This window comes from Tamandua tetradactyla, chromosome X (genome assembly GCF_023851605.1).
Source record: "Tamandua tetradactyla isolate mTamTet1 chromosome X, mTamTet1.pri, whole genome shotgun sequence".
Taxonomy (NCBI): domain Eukaryota; kingdom Metazoa; phylum Chordata; class Mammalia; order Pilosa; family Myrmecophagidae; genus Tamandua; species Tamandua tetradactyla.
The window spans coordinates 142,117,799-142,130,761 of record NC_135353.1 but is presented as its reverse complement, the minus strand read 5'-3'; the positions used below and the strand labels follow the sequence as shown (position 1 = coordinate 142,130,761).

At 37.0% G+C, this 12,963-nt stretch overlaps 1 protein-coding gene across 9 annotated transcripts in view; it reads right to left on the bottom strand.

Annotated features, from left to right (window-relative positions):
• DMD (dystrophin) overlaps positions 1–12,963 on the bottom strand; it is a 2,428,671-nt gene that overhangs the window by 555,818 nt on the left and 1,859,890 nt on the right. The gene's annotated exons all lie outside the window — the stretch shown is intronic.

The following is a 12,963-nucleotide window of genomic DNA, read 5'->3' as shown; positions in this document are numbered from 1 at the left end:
AAATAGAGTTGAAAAGTCATTCTGGTGGTTATTTTTATGCATTATATAGACATCCCTTTTTAGTTTATAGTGGATTAAAATAGCTAGAAGGAAATACCTTAAATTGTTGACCTATAATCCAGTAGCCTTGATTCTCAAAGTTGACTGTATAACTAAATCACTTTTACAGTGGGACCGTGTGATTGTAAAACCTTGTGACTTTATCCAGTATATGGACAGATGAGTAAGAAAATAAAGGCAGAAAATAAATCAATAATGAGGGGGGTGGATAAAGGGTATGGAGTGCTCTGTGTGTTCCTTATTATTTTTACTGTTATTTTTTTTGGAGTAATGAAAATGTTCAAAAATTGATTATGGTGATGAATACACAACTATATGATGACACTGTGAACCACTGAATATACAGTTTGGAGAAGTATATGGTATGTGAGTATATCTCAATGAAATTGCATTAAAAGACACCATACAAATTATTGTTTAGATACATGTGCTAAAGGACATTTCAGAAATATGCACTGGGCAGTGATCTGGACTTGTCTCAGAAACAAATCAGCACATACAGAGCAGTCAAGAAGATCTCAGCTATTTAATAAAAGAAATAAAGCATTGCAACTGATTGATACAGTTGTCTTGAGAGTAGACCCTGCAGAAGCATTTCTGAAAGAATTTTTTTTTTAAGTTTTATGTGTAGTCCATCTAGTCAAGAAATGAAAGCAAAACATGAAACCTGAAGATCATTAATGTGAAGCTGTTATCTTGGAACTGGACCACTGTGATAATTGGACATCACATAGATCTAGTGATTGTGCATTATTGGCCACAATTCAAAATACAGAATTGCACCACATTTGCAACACTTCACCCAGGAGATTGATGGACCAAGGATGTATTATAGCAATGTACTTGTTCACTAGAGCCCATACTGTTAGATTTACATTTACACCAGATTCATCTGACATGCAAAAGTGAAATAATAATAAAATATATGCACATAAACCCAGACAATCTGTGCACATTGATAATTGAAGAGCTACCCAAATGTATGCATTGCTTCTCATAGTGGTCCATCATGGAAAGCTTCTCAACTAATCTGTGTAGTAAGTAGATGCTGGGTAATGAAGGGAAATAAATAACCAATCCTAAGATTCAGTATGACAGACTGGAACTCAGCATGTGTCCTGATTTATGAATCTCCAGAAGTATCAAATTGGAAACTCAGTAATCATGTCAAGAACCACAATATTGCAGAGAAAGAAACAGTTTCGTTGATTGAGTACTAACCAATCTTTCACTTCAAGTTTTTAAACTAGCTAAGTTTGATTATCGAGATACGTTCTTGACTGATATAAATTCCCACAACATTTTTCCTTGGGAAGAATATTGCTTACAAAAAAAAAAGACTGTCTTTTTGAATATACATTGCTACAGAACAAAGAATAACTCTGTTCCAATTTCTGCACCAAGTGTACAGTACTAGAATTAGAAGTTAGTGTAACTGAGTTTTAGAAAGACGCTTGTAACTAGCACTTAGGACTGGGTTACAGACGTGTATTTGTAATGAAATAGCTAATTTAATTAGGAAAAGATGATTCATTACAACTTCAGTTTTCTCCACTGCAAAATAAAAAAATAATAATGATAGTTCCACAACAAGAGAGTTATTGTGAGGATAAAATCCAATGATGAATGTAAGCATTACAGGCCATATTAAGGCAAGGTGTTATTGCTTCTCTGAACAGAGACTAAACAATGGATTAGAGCTATCAGCAAACAGTTATGAGCTGCTAGAGGGCACACACTCTGGATCTCAATGATTCTACAGAGTACTCAAGACTTCCCAGGAGAAAATACCAACCTGGAAGAGTTCAACAGCAGGTAAATCTTTTGAGGTCATTTGACTGCGTGAACGGTGGCAGATATGTTGAACTGTGGGTAATGGAAAGGAAAAATGGTCCAATGGCAGTTAAGATGATGAGCTTTGGCTATTTGTTGGGATCAGGAAAAAAAAAAAGAGGTGGGAAACACAGCAGACTATTCCCTGAGGCTAAAATAGTCAAGAAAATGTTAGACATGATTAAGAAGGGAATTTTAAACTATTTTTTTTGTTTGTTTTTTTTTGTTTAATTCCTGATTGTTTATCTTCCTTAGAAATTTGCATTTCATGTGGGGCCAAATCTTCAGCAAGAGGGACAATGCTGCCTTAGTCAAAGGGTGAGGAGGAAGCTATAAGATGTATTTTTAGGGGGCTCCTGGCCCCCTAAAATCACTTCCTGCAGCAGAAGTCAATTCCCTTTATGAGTAAGGAGATACCCCTGGGTATCTGGGAAGCTCTGGATTATCCAGGAAACTGTGGCTCAGAGAAACATAAACCTGGGTAATTGTGGAACTGCTGATTGTGGGACCAGAGAAATCTTGCATACCTCCTGTGCTGGTTTGAAAGGATTATGTATGCTAGAAAGGCTATGTTTTTATCCTGATCCAATCTTGAGGGAGCAACCTTTCTTTTAATCCCTATTCAATAATGTAGGTTGGAATCTTTTGATTAGATCATCTCCATGGAGATGTGATTCCACCCATTCCAGATGGGTCTTGATTAGTTTACTGGAATAAGAGGGAACATTCTGGAGAAAGCCACAACAGAGCAATGAGAACCACAGAGTTCACTAGTCAGAGACCTTTGAAGATGAAGAAGGAAAATGCCCCGAGGGGAGCTTCATGAAACAAGAAGCTTGGAGAGAAAGCTGGCAGACATTGCCATGTGCCCTTCCACCTGAGAGAGAAACCATGAACTTCATCGGCCTTCTTGAACCAAGGTATATTTCCCTGGATGCCTTATATTGGACATTTCTATAACCTTGTTTTAATTTGGACAAGTTCATATCCTTAGAACTGTAAATGTGCAACTTAATAAATTCCCCTCTTTAAAAGCCATTCCATTTCTGGTACATCGCATTTCAGCAGTTAGCAAACTAGAACACTTCCATTCACCATATAGATCATGGGGTAGGTCCTGGCTCTGACTGTATGAAGCAAGGATTTTTGACCAAGATGGAAGACTATTTTTTGGCCCATGTTCTCAGCTGTGGGCCAGGAGAGAGGGATAGAAGGTACAGGGCAGGAAGAAGAGTCTAGAGAAGGCAAGAGCCCTACCACCAGGTCTTCTCAAAGTCAATTCCTAGGGCTTCCACTCTCATGGTCACCTCAGGATGGACCCAGAAGGTACGCAGCCCCTCTCCAAGTTATGTGTTATGACTGATAGTACAATCTGGTCAGCTCTGGAATCCCTCAGCCCTCAAAGCCAGATGATACTGGGCTACAGGAGGCAGAGGTAGGGAAGAGAGAGTATTTCCCCTAGAGCAGAGTAGAATGGATTGAAGTAAAACGTCAAGTCAGTAATGAAGGAACTCATTATTCATGATAGGAGAGGTAAAGTGCTTTTCCATTCCTGGTTAACAGCACCACCAATATGCTAGTCACCTGGGCAAGGCTCCTAGGAGGGGCCTTTGGTAGTTTCCCTCATTTTTTTTTTTTTTGTAAGTCAACAAGGATCTATTCCATCTTTTTCATCCCTATCAGAGTTACCTCGTTTAGGTCTTCATTATTCAATGATTCAATTTTATTTTCAGTTCCATGGATTTTTAACAATTTTTTTTCTAGTAACGTATACACAACCTAAAATTAACTAAATTCAAATACCTAATTCAGTGCTGTTAATTATGTTCATAATATTGTATGACCATCACTGCCATCCATTACCAAAACTTTTCCATCATCTTAAACAGAAACTCTGTATATTTTAAACCTTCACTCTCTATGACCTACTCTACCCTGTTCCCTGGTAACCTATATTCTAGATTATGACTCTATGAATTTGCTTATTCTAATCATTTCATATTATATCCAGTAAGTGCATACAATACTTGTTCTTTTATGTCTGGCTTATTTCACTTAATATGTCTTCAAGGTTCATTCACATTGGGGCATGTATTAGAACCTCATTCCCTTTGAGTGCTGAATAATAGACCGCTGTGTGTAAATGCTATTTTTTTTTATCCATTCATCAGTTGATGGATACTTGAGTAGTTTCTACTTTTTGGCAATTGTGATACAAATATCTGTCTATTCGAGTCTCTGCTTCTAGTTCTTCCTAATATATACCTAGAAGTGGGATTGCTGGGTCATATAGTAATTCTATATTTAACTTTCTGAGGAACTGCCAAACTGTTTTCCACAGTGGCTGCAGAATTTTACATTCCCACCAGCAACAAATGAGTGTCCCTATTTCTCCACATGCTTTCCAATGTGGTAATTCTCTGTTTTTTAAATAGTACTCATTCTAGTGGATGTGAAATGGCCTATAATTATGGCTCAGATTTGCATTTCCCTAATAGGTAGTGATGTTGAGCATCTTTTCATGTGCTTTTTTGGCCATTTGTATATCTTTTTTTAAAAGAAATGTCTATGCAAACCTTTTGCCCATTTTTTAATTGGGTTCTATGTCTTTTTCTTGTTGAGCTGAAGAATTTCTTTATATATTCTGGAGATTTAACCCTTATCAGCTTCCAAATATTTCCCCCACTGTTTTATGCAGGTCATCATTTAACTTTCATGATAAAGTCCTTTGAGGAACAAAACGTTTTAATTTTGATGAGGCCCCATTTATCTATTTTTTTTCTTTTGTTACTTCTGCTCTGGGTATAAAGTCTAATACACCACTGCCTAAAACCATGTCCTAAGGATGCTTCCCTATGTTTTGTTCTAGGACTTTTATAGCTCTGGCTTTTATATTATACAATGCTAGGATATGACTCTACCTATAATCATGTAAGCATATCTCAATGTTTGATATTCAAAGACAAATAATGAGCCAAGGATTGTCAAAACAATAATATTCAAAATTATAGAGGATATTAAGAAATAGTCCTTCTCCTTCCACAAAGCATTTAAATATGACTCTGAAGAAAACTTAGCTAGAGGTAAGTTCTGCAAAGAGAAGTCTCATCTCAGACCCAATTATAAGAAGAAGCAAATTTGCTATCCCTGAAGGCTAATGTAGCTACAAGTGTGAATGAGCATTTACTCTATTTAGCAACATGAGAGGATAGATGATAACGCTCTGCAAATACAGGTTAAATATCTGAGATGTTTCAGACCAGAAAGTTGAAAAATGAGAGGAGTTATAGGGCACATGATCAAATTCTAGCCACTATCACTAAATTGAATATCAGCAGGTTCTCTAAACTCGAAAAAACTAGTTTGTAGGAACAGCCAAGCATTTAGTTTAAACTCATGGAGGACAGACCTAGAATATACTATTAAGTTAAAATAGCTCATAATATTAGTCTATCCTCTAAGGTTAGTTTGGAATGTGGCACGGATCAATAACTTAACATTATTTTCATGCTCAGTTTATGTGTCTGTGAAATAGAAATACTAGTAACAGTAGATTAATAATTTGTGAAGATTACAGAACGGATACACAGCAATGAGTGGCATGCCTGTCCCCTAGCTGGCTCTCAATTACAGGAGTAAACATAGGCATTCACATACTTTTGTGAAATCATTGGATTTCTCTGGGTCACATATTCAGTCATGCTAGGAATCAGTTGAACTAAATTCAATACAATCGAGAAAAATGGTCTTAGTTTTTGGGCTGGTGGCATTCTGTATCTGGATTGGGGTCTGTATCACACAGGTATATCCATTCTAAAAACTCATCAAATGATGAACATAATATTCATGCATTTTACACTACACAAATTTACCTTAAAAAGAACTGTAAAGAATCCTGACCTACAGCTAATGATACACATGTTCAAGTGTTTAGGGGTAAAGGGTACTGATGTCTGCAACTTACTTTGACATGCATCAGAAAATAACGGGTCCCTAGAGAACCTTTTTTTTTTGCTCAGACATGGCTTTTCTCTCTAAGTCAACTCTGAAAATAAACTCACAACCCCTCCCCCCCAATTGTATACAGGACATGACTCCTGACAACATGGACACAACTCCCAGTGATGAGCCTGGCTCTGGCATGAGGGATTGAGAATACCTTCTTGGACAAAAGGGCGAAAAGAAATGAGACAAAGTTTCAGTGGCTAACATTTCAAATAGAGTTGAGAAGTTACTCTTACACAAGCTTCAGACAGATATTGCAAATTGACACAGTATGCCAAGCCCCAACCAACAGTATTCCTCAAAACCCTAAATCATACCCTGGGCTGTATCTAAGACTCTATAAAAGTTTTACTTAGTAAATTCAATTTTGCAGAAACTTAAGGCCTGTGGGTTGTTCCTATGCCAGAAAAGCCCTGAAACTCAGAGGTACCAGTCAAGAACATCAACCAGTTTCATTCCTCTACCCCATGAGGTGTCAACCAAGTTTTTCCAGTACAAAGAATTAAAAATGGCCATTGCCCAGATATCCCTGAAGATTAAGAGGAAGATCAAATGAGAGGGAGGAAGTATAACTGAGAAATTAGAATTTAACAAATGATTATAGCTTCTGATTCATTATATAGTGTGCTGGTTTGAAAGGATGTATATCCCCTAGAAAAGCCATGTTTTAATCTAAGCCCTATTTCATAAAGGCAGAATAATCCCTATTCAATACTGTATGTTTGAAACTGTAATCAGATCACCTCCCTGGAGATGTGATTTAATCAAGAGTGGTTGTTAACCTGGATTAGGTGACGACATGTCTCTACCCATCTGGGAGGGTCTTGAGAAGTTTCTGGAGTCCTATAAAAGTGGAAACATTTTGGAGAATGAAGGAGATTCAGAGAGAGCAGAGCAGAGTGAAATAGTCATGAGAAGCAGAGAGTCCACCTGCCAGTTACCTTTGGAGACAAACAAGGAAAATGCTTTCCAGGGAGCTTCATGAAACAGGAAGCCAGGAGAAGAAAGCTAGTAGATGACGCCGTGTTTGCCACGTGCCCTTCCAGCTGAGAGAGGAACCCTGACCGTGTTCACCATGTGCCCTTCCAGATGAGGAAGAAACTGTGACTGTGTTTGCCATGTGCCTTCTCACTTGAGAGAGAAACCCTGAACTTCATTGGCCTTCTTGAACCAAGGTATCTTTCCCTGGATGCCTTTGATTGGACATTTCTATAGACTTGTTTTAATTGGAACATTTTCTTGGCCTTAGAATTGTAAACTAGCAACTTATTAAATTTCCCTTTTTAAAATCCATTCAATTTCTGGTATATTGCATTTTGGCAGCTAACAAACTAGAACATATAGATATTTCTTTTTAGTTTCTAGTGTATTAGAATGGCCAGAAGGAAATACCTGAAATTGTTGAGCTGAAATCCAATAGCCTTGATTTTTGGTAATGTTTGTATATCTACATGGCTTTTATCGTGTAACCGTGTGATTGTAAGCTAACTCTGTAAGCCAAAATCTTGTGATTGACGCTCCCTTTATCTAACGTATGGGTAGATGAATAAGAAGATAAAGACATGCATGAAAAAGAATAATATGTCAGGAATATGGAGATAAAATACCCTTACATAAACTATGGACAGTGGTTACAGTACTTCTTTAATAATCTCTCACCAATTGTTACAAATTTAACTACAGTTAAAAAATAGTAGAATTACCAAAAAAAAAGTGTTATCAATTGTAACAAATTTTCCACACCAATGCAAGTGTTGATGGCAGGGTGGTGTATGGGATCCTGTATTTGATGCATGATTGTTCTGTAAACTCACAACTTCCCTAATAAAAATGTTTTAAATTAAATATATTTTTTAAAAAAACAACAACAAATATTTTTAAAAAATAAAAGGACTGATGGGAAGATAAGGGGATGAGGTGATGCAGCAGAATTTAGGTGGTGGGTTCATATACATACAAATCTACACAAGTCTTTCAACTTCCTCTATGTTTGAAAATTTTCATGCTAAAATGCGATATAAGAGGTTCTCTCACAGCAAGCACAAAACAGCATATTATTTAAACAGCAGTATTTAAGATCACTTTCCAGTTGAGAAAACAAAATACCATTTTGTGGAATGTGGACATTTAAAAGATACTAAACAATCTACAGGAGAGTAAATGACAAATAAAACGTTTTGCCCAAAGTCATACCCCCAGTGAGTATGGAGAGGAATTGGAAATTGAATTCAGGAAGGTCTCTTAATTCCCTAATCTACAGGCTGTCAAAGACTCTTGTACCTCCTTTATGCCAAAGATTGTAATAGGGGAAATGAGTCAGTCCCCTGAAGAATGCTACTTTTTCTGCTTCTGTTATAAACTATAACAAATGGTAGTTACCATATTGAAACAGGCACTAAGGTGAAAGGAGGAGAATGCTTTTAACCATTGGTTGAAGAGCTGTAGATTATGAAAAAATAGCAATATCCAGTCATAATGAAACATGTATATTACTTTAGTAATAAACAGATGTTGAAATGTGATATTCTCATTTTAAATTGACTGCTAAAACGACTTAATTTTAAAAAAGTAATGACTTCCTGGGAGGGTGGAAGACTATTGCTTTGAGATGAAGACGGAAGAAAGCTTGATCTATAGCTATGGAAAAATATTTCAGTTTATCATCCTAGGTCAGGCACAAGACCCAGAATAGAAACCATCTGGGTGTGATATAGACACAACATATCGTTGGGTAATCCATCTGTCCAGTCTGCCCCAGCCATCAACTAATTAAGCATCAAATGTAGCAAATAAAGGGTTCAGCAAGAGTTCATTAAAGCGGAGCTAAAAGGGACCCTTACAATTCCAGCACTACAGATTTATTACCATGTCACCGGCATGCAATGCCCACAATAAAGCACATTTATCACTGCACACATCACAGCTGATGCATTAATTGGAATCTAAATATTTACAAAAGCTGTAGAATAAAAAAGGCAAATTTTTCTCCCTTTAACAAACGTTGAATTTCATTGCTATGCTTTGTCACTCAAAGCTTTCAGCTTTCTTTTATTTGTTATTTTTAACAAGTGCAGACAATGCAAATTATACACGGAAAACAAAGTAGGCCTATTCTAAGCTTTATGAGCACATGCCACAAACTAGCCATTCAAGCTAAGGATAAATGTAAAACAATTCTTTGAACAGAGACTATGGGCTAAAAAGTAAATCCCAGAGGTTGTCTACTGGCTTACTTTTCTATATCTCTATCCTTCCTTACCTTTTTCTCTTCAGGTACAGTGGTCCCTGCTGCCCATGTCTAATTCCCTCCCTATACTCAGAATTTCAGGCCCTTCTACTTCCTAAAATTACATTTATTACTCTTCCTGTAGCTTCAATTTCCATGGATAGCCATATTTCATCATTTTTTCACTTAAAAAGAAACCAACAAAAACAAAATTTCTTTCCTATGGCCCTAACTCCCAATCCCGGCCCATCTTATGTCAATCTCTTTCATGGAAGCGTATCTCATGCCAGTGCTATTTAAAGGGTGGTAAGTGGGCCAGCAACATCAGCATCTCCAGGGAACCTGCGGTTAGAAATGCAGAATCTCGGGTCCCATGTTTATGCAAGATTCCCCAAATGATTTGCATGCATGAGAAAGTTTAAGAAGCACTGGTCAATACCCATTATTTCCACTTCCATACCTCACACACCTTTCTCAATCCACTACATTCTGACTTTTGCCACTGAAGCTACTTTAAAAAAATTTATTTATTTATTTCAAAAATTAAGAACAAACAAAAACATTAACATATCATTCCGTTCTACATATATAATCAGTAATTCACAATATCATCACATAGTTGCATATTCATCATCATGATCATTTCTTAGAACATTTGCATCAATTCAGAAAAAGAAATAAAAGACAACAGAAAAAGAAATAAAATAACAGAGAGAAATAAAAGATTATACATACCATACCCCTTAGTCCTCACTGTCATTGATCACTAGCATTTCAAACTAAATTTATTTTAACATTTGTTCCCCCTATTATTTATTTTTATTCCATATGTTCTATTCATCTGTTGACAAGGTAGATAAAAGGAGCATCAGATACAAGGTTTTCACAATCACACAGTCACACTGTGAAAGCTTTATCATACAATCATCATCAAGAAACATGGCTACTGGAACACAGCTCTACATTTTCAGGCAGTTCCCTCCAGCCTCTCCACTACATCTTGAATAACAAGGTGATATCTACTTAACGCGTAAGAATAACCTCCAGGATAACCTCTGGACTCTGTTTGGAATCTCTCAGCCATTGACACTTTGTCTCATTTCACTCTTCCCCCTTTTGGTCGAGAAGGTTTTCTCAATCCCTTGGTGCTGAGTCTTAGCTCATTCTAGGGTTTTTCTCAATTCCTTGATGCTGAGTCTCAGCTCATTCCAGGATTTCTGTCCCATGTTACCAGAAGGTCCACCCACACCCATGGGAGTCATGTCCCATGTAGACAGGGGGAGGGTGGTGAGTCTGCTTCTTATGTTGGCTGGAGAGAGAGGCCACATCTGAGCAACAAAAGAAGTTCTCTTGGGAGTGACTCTTAGGCCTAACTTTTAAGTAGACTTGACCTATCTTTTGTGGGGTTAAGTTTCATATGAACAAACCCCAAGACTAGGGTCTCAGCCTATAGCCTTGATTGTCCACACTGCTTGTGAGAATATCAAGAATTCAACTTGGGGAAGTAGAATTTCTTCCCGTGAAGCTACTTTTATCAATGATAGCAATGACCCTCAAGTTGCTACAGCAATGGAGATTCCAGAATATTTTACCAGACATCCTTTCAGTACTTCCCATTATTGACAAGCCCCTCCTTGAAACCTTCTCCTTTGACTGACACAGCAATATTCTTTCTTGGATTTTATTCTATGTCTTTGGCAGCCTCTTCTACCCTTACCCCTAGAAATAGCTACATGAAAGGTATCTCTTTGATCTTTCTTCTTTTCACTTTACAAATTCTCCTGGTGTATCAATCTGCTTATACTGCTTCATTGAGCAACTCTGCAATGTTCATAGCCAGATCTGTGTTTTAAACTAGGAACTCTCTCCTAAGCACCAAACTCACATAGCCAAACATTTACTCAAATTCTTTTAATGATTCAACATATCTAAAATTGACCTATGATCTTTGCCTTTCCAATTCACTTGGTTTGGAGAGGGGTCCAGGCACTGGCATTTTTCAAAAGCTACCTCAAGTGATTCTAGCATTCAGCCAGGTTCAAGAATCACTGCTCTAACACTAGCCTTTCACCTGTTCCCCCATCTTCAATAGTCTGGTCAGAGAGGTTTTTTGAAAGACGAAAATCGGAATGTGTCATCACTTCTTTAATATTTAAATAATATTCACCATTTAGTCCTGTAACATCACCCCTACCCTGCTGCTTTCAGGATCAACTCTAAACTCTTCACCAGATGGAGAAGACCTTTTGTAAGGTGGCCTGTGTTTACTTTTCCAGTTTCTTTGCCTCCACTGCCTGTCGTGAACCCTATATTTCAGCTTTATAGCCCCAGAGGCGTCTCTATATATACGACGCTACCACGGCTCACACGTGTCTCTGCCTTCCCTCTGTCTAGAATGCTCTCTGTCCTTTGTTGTGCAGCACTCTGCTCAAAAGTTATGACCACTAGTCATTTTTTCCTACCATTCCCTCTTACCCTATCCAAGCTTTGTTGCAGGTGTCCTCTCCATCTAATGAGTTTTTAAAGTGCTCTGTTCTTCTGTTATTCCGTTACCCATGTAAGTACTGACTACACTATTCGGCAATTGTGAATTTACTGTCTGCCGTGGCCACTGACGGAAGGGTTCCTTGAAGTAAGGGAATCTGTTTTAGATCTCATTATACTCAGGGCCTAGCACAAGTCTGGCACATTGGAGGGTTTAAAAGAAATGGGTGGAAAGGATGTTTTAAGGCACAATTAAGAGTTTATGTACTAATGCAAAAAAAATGAAAATAATTCCCAGCATACAATATAGGCACAAAGCAAACTTTTTGAAAACTTTGTAAAAATGGTGCTTCTATATTAAGGGGAAAAGAGGAAATGAATTAATGAAGCATAACCTCAATTGATCCCTTGAAATGTTTTTCCAGGAAAGCAAAAAATGAGCTCAAAAAATAAATAAAGAGAAATCCATTCTGGTTCATTTAACATATGTACTGTTCTTAAGACAAGCACAGGATCAATGATTACAAAATATAATTTAAACTGAAGTGTTAGCTGAAATGCCAAAAAGGAAAAACGATGAAAGACTTGTGTTGCTCTTCTAAGACCTCATTCCGAAATTATTTCTGCTTATTTAAAACTCAGCAACTCCTGAAGTAAAAAAAAAGTAGTAAATGATGTGAAATTTGGAGACCGAAAGTAATTCCTTCTCTATTCTAATGCTCCCAATTCAAATAAAAGTAATACAAAATACGTAAATAAACTCTGAAAATCAGTATTGCACCTCCTAAAATAGTACAGCACATTGAAAAATGAAATACTTGCGCTTGAAGAAAACAAAAAGAATTTTCTACCTATGGCTCCCACTGTTTCCATTTCTCTCTGGGTTAATCACAACTATACATTCAGAGAAGAAACCCCTAGGAGAGAGACAATGTCTGGGTGAAACATATGGCTAAGAAATACAGGAACAGAATAATGTACTTGCCTTAATATTAAAAGGAACTTCTTATATAGGATTCACATAGCAAAAGAAGAAATAGAGAAGTTTTAGATGAGTTAGTCTATGTGAAAAGTGCTTTATAAACTATAAAGCTGTCAGCAAACATAAGGTACTACTATTTCCTTTAAAATGAAATATAGACCAGCACTGTGCATGTACTATTTACAGCAAAGCAATAGACTCTTTTAAAAACATTTAAGACTGATGTTTTCTAACCAAAACAAAAAGAAAGACATACAAGCTTTGCCAGAAACTGGTCTCAAGGTACATATTATTTCTGATAGGTTCTTATAAATAAGGGCCTATTTGATCCTCTGATACTGATTGTCTTTATGCATTCATTCATTCATTTATT